The sequence below is a fragment of the Engraulis encrasicolus genome, chromosome 13 (genome assembly GCF_034702125.1).
Source record: "Engraulis encrasicolus isolate BLACKSEA-1 chromosome 13, IST_EnEncr_1.0, whole genome shotgun sequence".
Classification (NCBI taxonomy): domain Eukaryota; kingdom Metazoa; phylum Chordata; class Actinopteri; order Clupeiformes; family Engraulidae; genus Engraulis; species Engraulis encrasicolus.
The window spans coordinates 5,105,948-5,114,201 of NC_085869.1; the positions used below are offsets into that span (position 1 = coordinate 5,105,948).

General features: G+C 41.5%; 1 long non-coding RNA gene across 1 annotated transcript; it reads left to right on the plus strand.

The window, feature by feature from the left end:
- The first annotated feature begins 1,769 nt into the window (after positions 1-1,769).
- On the plus strand, positions 1,770-7,935 carry LOC134461505 (uncharacterized). Its single transcript, XR_010037308.1, has 8 exons — positions 1,770-1,910; positions 3,037-3,105; positions 3,475-3,519; positions 4,138-4,192; positions 4,379-4,423; positions 4,751-4,805; positions 6,138-6,160; positions 7,537-7,935. It is a non-coding gene; the product is annotated as an uncharacterized LOC134461505 (long non-coding RNA).
- The last annotated feature ends 319 nt before the right edge of the window (positions 7,936-8,254 follow it).

Sequence of the window (8,254 nt, forward strand, 5' to 3'; positions counted from 1 at the left end):
GGCATAGTAGCAATAGTTCCAATTGCCACACACACACACACACACACACACACACACACACACACACACACACACACACACACACACACACACACACACACACACACACACACACACACACACACACACACACACACACACACACACACAGTGACTTACTATGAGTAGAGTGCGCATTCTTTTGTCAATCACGTCGGCGTTTCTCCAGGCTGAACTTCCACATCACCTCCTGTTAGCATCCAGAACTAGCCAGCAATATCGCCAAGTAACGCAGTTGATTAGCCAATAAAAACTACAGCATATCTACATGTAGAGCCGTGGGTGACATGCTGTTCTGCGCTTTTCTGAATCTCGCCACATCGCGTCAAGTTACTGAATGTTCCTTGAAAGCTGCATGCTTGTTTAAGCCTTTCCAAAGTTCGATAGCGTGTTTCTGAAATCATTTCAGAGAGATTGAGAAGGTTGTGTGTCTGAAGATACAGTAACCGATGCACTGTCTGCAAGCGCTTAAAAGGCTGCGTCCTTTTCAATGGAATAACTTACTCGAGCCAATCCCAGTTCACAGCTAGAGGAAAAGTAATGTCTTTTCAAAACAAAATATCTCACGAGGTATTCTTTCAACAAAACCTGATTGGGTTTATCAGTGCCGCGGTCATTCACAGATCCATCAGTGGGGATAGCCACAGTAGTCGACCTGCTAGTGCTACTGTAGGGCACCGCTTCCTTGTCGGCACGGCTATGGTTCTGGATCCATGGAGATAGTTCAGGCTTCTAACATAACATGTCATGTCGTGGGTTATCCAAAGTTACCGATGTTGGAGTTTTAAAACATTTACGCATAGTGGTATCCATATTCAGGAAAGCACAAAATTTTAATGTCTGCTTGCAATCCTCCTTCCCCACCACCAGCTCCTCTCCTCCACCTCCTGTTGTATCAACTGCCGGATCCAGTGGCACCTCCTCCTCCTCCACCACCAAAACATTCGGGTCCGGTACCGGTGTTCGTACTGGTGTTGTGACGCTAAAAAAGCTAGTTAATTTCGGAAGGGCATCTCTTTTTTGTTGGGCCTCTTCCTTCTTCTTTTTTTTTGTATTGCCACATGGATAATGGCGCTTCATATTGTTGCCGATTCGAAGTTCACACGGCTTCGCTCGAGTCACCACCTAGAAATGTCAGTCACCTCGCTTGAGTCGCTTCCGTCTTCAGCACGTTCACGGAGGGACCCGCTGCGCATATATGGGCAGCAATGCGCACTCACAGTGCGTTCCGAATGCGCCGTAATTACGCATTGTGCGCATTTGAGCTGTGCAGATATGCGCAGGCATGTTGTGTGGGAACGTAGCGAATGTTTTGGAACTCGTCTCGCGCACATGGCATGCATGGATGGAATATTCCATTTTAACACGAAAGAGAGGGGTGTGCACGGGATCTGTATTTGTTTGTAATGTATTGTGTTGCTCTTATTTCCAATTTAAACATACAAAATTCATTATTTATGAAAATTAGCATTTATTTGTGAATTGCTGTCCAAAGGGGCCCCAATTACTATGTGAAATGTTCCGCTCCCAGTCAGAGGGGGCCCCTAAATTTGGGGGGCTAAGGCGGGGCCTAAGGCGGTTGCCTACACACAAAAAAATACTGGGTTATTTTTTTACCCAAATACTGGTTTATGACAATTTTACTACTAATTGGGTTTTTTATACCCACACTGGGTAATTTGATAGAAACTTGCTGGGTTATATGTTTACCCAATTATTGGTGTGTGGTCGTTTGACCATATACTGGGTTATGCTAACCATTGATGAGTTATTATACCCAATCACTGGGTTTATCATAACATTTGAAATCAGAGCCAGCCAACGGACTTTTTCCTGGAAGTCAACTGAACTGAGGAAACCAACAAGGAAAGGTTTGTAATGAATTAAACTAATATGTGTGCTTTCTAAGTAGTAAACTTGATATAAGGGTAAAAATGGACAAGGCGCCGCCATTTAGACAGTGTTTCTCATTATCACAAGATTTTAACCACCACGGTCTCGAAGTGATTAGCACGTTCAAACACGCTACGTTGACCTAATAGGTAGCGTCAGATATTATTCGATTACTTCCTATCCTAGTTACATGTAGCCTAATTGCAGTAAACATCTGACTTCTCTTTTTCATTTATAAAACACGGTGGAAACGGTGGCCGAGCTGTGGGCGAGGCTAGCAGCAGCTTTCAAGCTTACAAAAAACTAGCTAGAATACAGTATCAGCAAGCTAGCTCTAGTTAGATATGAGTCTAGCTAGCATGCTCTAACTGTAGCAATTGAAGCAGAAAGTGAAGTATTTTATTCTTAACATCCCCTGCCGTTGTGTTGTACTTGTTAGATTTGTTTGCAGCCCGTGTCTGAATGAGAGACAACTAGGGGTGTCGGGTGATGGGACGGACATTAATACTATAACTAAACCGAAGCCTTTCATTTTGACGTTCGTAATAACATTCTGCTGCAACTTGACATTGTTTAGCGATTACGTGCAGCTGGCTGTCAGTTAGTTGCAGATAGCTTGGTTTAGTGCTGGTAGGAAACGCCAAACTTAGTGAGCTCACGGGGAGAGTGCCTCCGCAGTAAATTCTACAATTTGTCAAGGCACTTTGTAAAATGATTTCCCCTCGCGGCTTGTCTGCTCCTCTAGTCCGGCGACGTCTAGTGGGCTACCTCTAGCCGGTGAGTGGCACTGGCTAATCGTTTGTGGCTAGAGCGTAGGCAATTATTTTATCAAGGGTATCCTGATGTATGCTCTGCTCACTGGAGCTTTACGGGTGTTATCTTGTTGCTGCGCTGCTCTGTCACCCGGCCGCCTGTGCGTCTGGGGTCGAGTTTGGGATGGGATAGAACTAGTTCTATGTGACGTCGGTCTGGACCATCCCAGCATAGCCTACTGAGGCTATCCCTCTGAATATGTGTCTCGTTATTGCTTGTGCATGCTTTACTATGCTTTATGCTTCACCCGAACAGTTTTGAGTATGCACTAACTGTATTATTAATCACCAGGTTAACCAGAGACCGCACTGGCGTCCGGATCCTTTGTAAGCTGATCACGTTATGTCCGTCTGTGCTAAGGTATGTGCAAACATTGTATATTGTAGCATTATTCACCAGACGCTTCAGAGGATGCCATACATGCAATTGTTTTGAATTAGGCCTCTTTTAAAGCCACGTCAGTCACTCACTAACAGTTCCAGCACGAGACTTTCTGCATTATGTTTAATAGGGGAATAACTGTCCACATTGTCAGAAGCCCGAACAAATTAACTGCAGATAACTAGTAGTTCTAATGCAGATATGCAATGGTCACCTCTCCACATCAACACTGACACTTTCAACTGGCTAAAGATATTTGTTTCTGTGTGATTTGATATATAGATGCTGCCAAACCAAGGCATTGCTTGGAAAGAAATTATTTCTTATGTGTTGCCTTTTTTGTCCTAGACTGGAAGTGACTGAAAGACAACACAGATGCATTCTTTAGGCAAGGTTAGTATTGCTGCTTCTCAATATGTGTAGCCTGCCATTATTGTAGCCATACCCCATAAAGCCAAAACAATGATCACATGCATGCATTTATTATGATTGTAGATTGGAACTTAACACCTCAATCTCTTGCTTCTTGCTATACATGGGTTCTGAGTGTTTATCAATATGATGTTATGAAGAGGGGCAAGACACTGGCAGCCAACCACGTGAGCTAAGTTTTTGACCGACAGCGCTTTCCAACAATCAGAGGTTGAGTTGTGCACAGTTAGCTTTGCGCAGTCAGGTTATAAACACATTTTAGAACCCATGTATAAAGAAGAGATTAAAGCACCAGCACAGTTGGGATACTGTATGATATTGATAAAGCATTTGCTTAGCCTTCAGACCCATGTAATTAATGCCTGTTTCCTTTATAGAACAGGAAGTAACATTCAGTAATACCTTGAGCAGCATTTGCTAACTCTCTCTCTCTCTCTCTCTCTCTCTCTCTCTCTCTCCTCTCTCTCTCTGTCTCTCTCTCCTCTCTCTCTCTCTCTCTCTGTATCTCTCTCTCTCTCTCTCTCTCTCTCTCTCTCTCTCTCTCTCTCTCTCTCTCTCTCTCATGTACTTATTTCTAAGGTGACCAAAATCTGTTTCACTCTGCAGCACTTGTCATGGAGGTTTTGTAGACAGAGTGAGTATCTGGATACTTCAATATACAGCCATGGAAAAAGACAATATTTTCTTTAGAAATTTGGAGAAAATGTATTTGCCAGTTTATAGAATGAAATAGCAATGTTTGTTTTACTCAAACACACACCTATCTATGACGAGGTGCTGCTTGGAAATTATTTCTAATGTGTTGCCTTTTTTGTCCTAGACTGGAAGTGACTGAAAGAAAACGGAGACTCATTCTTTCAGCAAGGTTAGTATTGCTGCTTCTCAATATGTGTTGCCTGCCATTAATGTAGCCATACCCCATAAAGCCAAAATAATGATCACATGCATGTATTTATTAGGAATGTAGATTGGAACTTAACAGAACACCTCCATCTCTAACTTCTTGCTATTAAGAAAATATTAAAGCACCAGCACAGTTGGGATACTGCATGATATTGATAAAGCATTTGCTTAGCCTTCAGGCCCATGTAATTAATGTCCGTTTCCTTTATAGAGCAGAAAGTAACATTCAGCAATACCTTGAGCAACACTCGCTAACTCTCTCTCTCTCTCATATTTCCTTATTTCTAAGGTGACCAAAATCTGTTTCGCTCTGCAGCACTTGTCCCGGAGGCTTTGTAGACAGAGTGAGTATCTGGATACTTCAATATACAGCCGTGGAAAAAATGACAATATTTTCTTTAGAAATTTGGAGAAAATGTATTTGCCAGTTCATAGAATGAAATAGCAATGTTTGTTTTACTCAAACACACACCTATCTATGACCGAGGTGTTCCTGCACGGTTCACTTTCCTCAGGCCGCGAACCGGCCACCTCATCAACGCATCTGGTTTGGCAATGGGAGGACCAATACAAGACTGCTGAGCTAAAGGACCGGTCAGCTACCCCACAGTTACCGCACTGTATTGAGGCTTTGGGAGAGAGGTTTTTACTAACGTTCCTGTAACGGAGGCTAACTAGCACAGAGTTGGCGTGGAACGTTGGTAAACCTCCCTCCGATAGCCTCATACAGTCTCGTGCCGTTGGGCCGAGAGACTAGTCTCTTGGCCCAGCGGTATCGTACTGTGTCTCCCATTGCCGAACCGTTGTAGTTGACTAGGATGCAGGTTCGATCCCCGAGGGGGGTGAACAGGTGCAAGATGACCTCCGTCACAGTGGTGCCGTGACCCGGATGGGAGTGAGGTTTAAGGGGGAGAGTGTAACGGAGGCTAACTAGCACAGAGTTGGCGTGGAACATTGGTAAATCTCCCTCTGATAGCCTCATACAGTCTTGTGCCGTTGGGCCGAGAGACTAGTCTCTTGGCCCAGCGGTATCGTACTGTGTCTCCCACTGCCGAACCGTTGTAGTTGACGAGGGTGCAGGTTCGATCCCCGAGGGGGGTGAACAGGTGCAAGATGACCTCCGTCACATTCCACCTCACACTTTGATAGTTGGCCTCCTTTACATATACATAGTAAAATCAGAAAAACTGAACATTTTCAAGTGGTCTCAGATTTTTTCCACATATGTGTATACTATTTATTTACATGACTATGAATTAGTCATATTCTTTTAACATACAAGTATAGGGTCGGGGAAAAAGGTTTATTTCGTTCAGTGATAATCTCCCACATATGTTCATGAAAGGTTAATTTTTAATTCATTAACTTGAATTGAAAACACAGTTCAGGGACACCAATAATCTCCATGTTTCTGGCAGTCATGGGTAAGTAATGGGGGGGATGAATAACAGCTATACTCCTCCATCTGCCTCCTGCCCGAACATGGTCCAAAAAAGAGGGTGTGCTTGGACATCTCAAGTTCATGTGCTGGATCAAAAACTTCAAAATTAACATAAATAACAAAGGTCTGAGCAGTGACGGACACTTGCATGTCAACAAGCATCTTTTATGAAAGATTCATCTAATGTATTTCAACACAAGTAATTTGTTTTTCTTACTTTTTTCTATGGTTGTAGGTGACTGAACGAAAACCTAAATGGTAAGCCTCTGTTTCTCTTTTGAATATGTGTACCATTCATGTTTCCTTAACCCTCTGAGGTCTAAGGCCTTTCAGAGGCTTTTAGGCTGCTTGCACCACCCTGACATTTTCAAGTATTTTCAGCTAACAGTAAGCATCTATGCAAAAGTGGAATATATGGTTGTATTGTGAAAAGCCTGACAAGAAATAATCTGAAAAAAAATTGGATGTCATACAAACATGTTTTATTTAAATTGAGTATAAACACAACTGTACAAAAAAACAGGTTTCAGACGTCTTCAAAAAGTTCAAAAAAACACACAATAAATATATCTAGCCAAGACTTTTGAAGTTTGAATCTTGTAAACAAATGTGTTGGCAGCATAAAAGTGAAAAGGGCATTTAGAAATGTTTTGTTGTTTTCATACAAAATGCAAAAAAGAATGACTATGTCACTGCCACTGCCTGTCTCATTTGAATACTAATGAGATAGGTGTGAAAAACCTCTAATGGCCCACACCCCCTGTCAATCCCCATGTGCTCTGATAGCCCCAACCCCCCTGTCACTCTACGTCTGCTGTGTTTACCCTACCTGAAAGGGGCGTGTTGTCACCTCTGAATAGCCACTCAAGCACCGGTACTTTACATGTGAATAGCTATAGGTGTGGCTGCTACAGGCAGAGAGTACAGAATATGCGAAGATTTCTTTTCACTTTCTTTAAATTGGGCCAGCTATATAATTTATTTAATATATATATATATTTGAAATCGGGAAGGTCTGAGGTTTCTAATGGCGTAACTTATGTGTTTCAATGACAAAAACTCACAGAGTTACAGATTTGTTTTTGGAGACATGTCAAATTGCCCTCTCAAGGGCACTTAGACCTCAATGGGTTAAAAAGCCAAAAGACAGTAGGTCTACAAGTTACTATATATTTTGTACAAAGGAAAAAGAATCTGGTGCCACACGGATGTCTATTTTCTGTTATTTATATTTTCAGTGCAGTAAGACTAACGTCTCGCCATGTGTCTTCAGAGGACGAAGACGCATGTCGAAACGTTAGTCTTACTGCACTGAAAAAATAAATAACAGAAAATAGAAATCCGTGTGGCACCAGATTCTTTTTCCTTTGTACTTATTATTTAGTCCTGCTCTGGTTGCACCGGAGTGTTAATTTAGAAGCACAGAGTGCGTATCTCCTTTGTTTTTACTACATATTTTGTCAGATTGGGTTGAACTGGAAACGTCATTTACATGTTTGTATTTTACACATTGCATGAATATTGGATTCACAACTCTTTTGAGTTTTATAGCTACCTGTGTCCTGCAATTTCTTCAGATTATAGCTTTTAATGTGTAACTGAATGCTACGTTGCCTGTCTTTCTTTTCATTCAGAGAAATAGGAACAACATGTTTAGAAGATGAAGTGTGGAAGCCTCGGCAGCTTCAGTATGCTGTGTACCTCATCTTGAACTCTTTCACATGGTGATTCCTACACATAATTGCACACTGTATGTGTTTAGCTATCCTGTCTTACAAAGACTTATGCCAACACTGTATCTGCCTTTCCTCAATACAATATAAAAAGTGCTGCATAGACCATTTAGAGAAGCAATGTCTCGTGACTTTTACTGTATGTTTATTTTTGAGCAAGTGTCATTTGTTTTGTAAAATATCTTTGCAGATTTTCTATTCATGCCTGGACACTTTTTTTTATTTCAAATATTGCTTTGAATTGATGCAAATTGAAGAACGTGAATCCCTGGTAATAAAGGAAGGTTGACCAGAAAATAATTTCTCTCTCCATTGATTCATTATGCTTTGATGTGTTTTCGTATAATGTCATTGAATTATCACATATGTTAACATGTATACAATAATGTATACAAATTATTTAAAACATTAATAGTGATCAGATTGGTTCTATTTGAGCAATGGTCAGCAGTGAGTATTTAAAATGGTCAAATGTGTTGCATATTGTTAAAGTGATATGTAACCATTTCTGGAAATAGGCAGATTTTTACACATCCCCTTGAGTAATTGAGCCTTACTTTTCTCCTGTTCTTTCAGCCATTTCCTGAGTTTGGCAATGCAACTTCTACCTCCAAGCAGG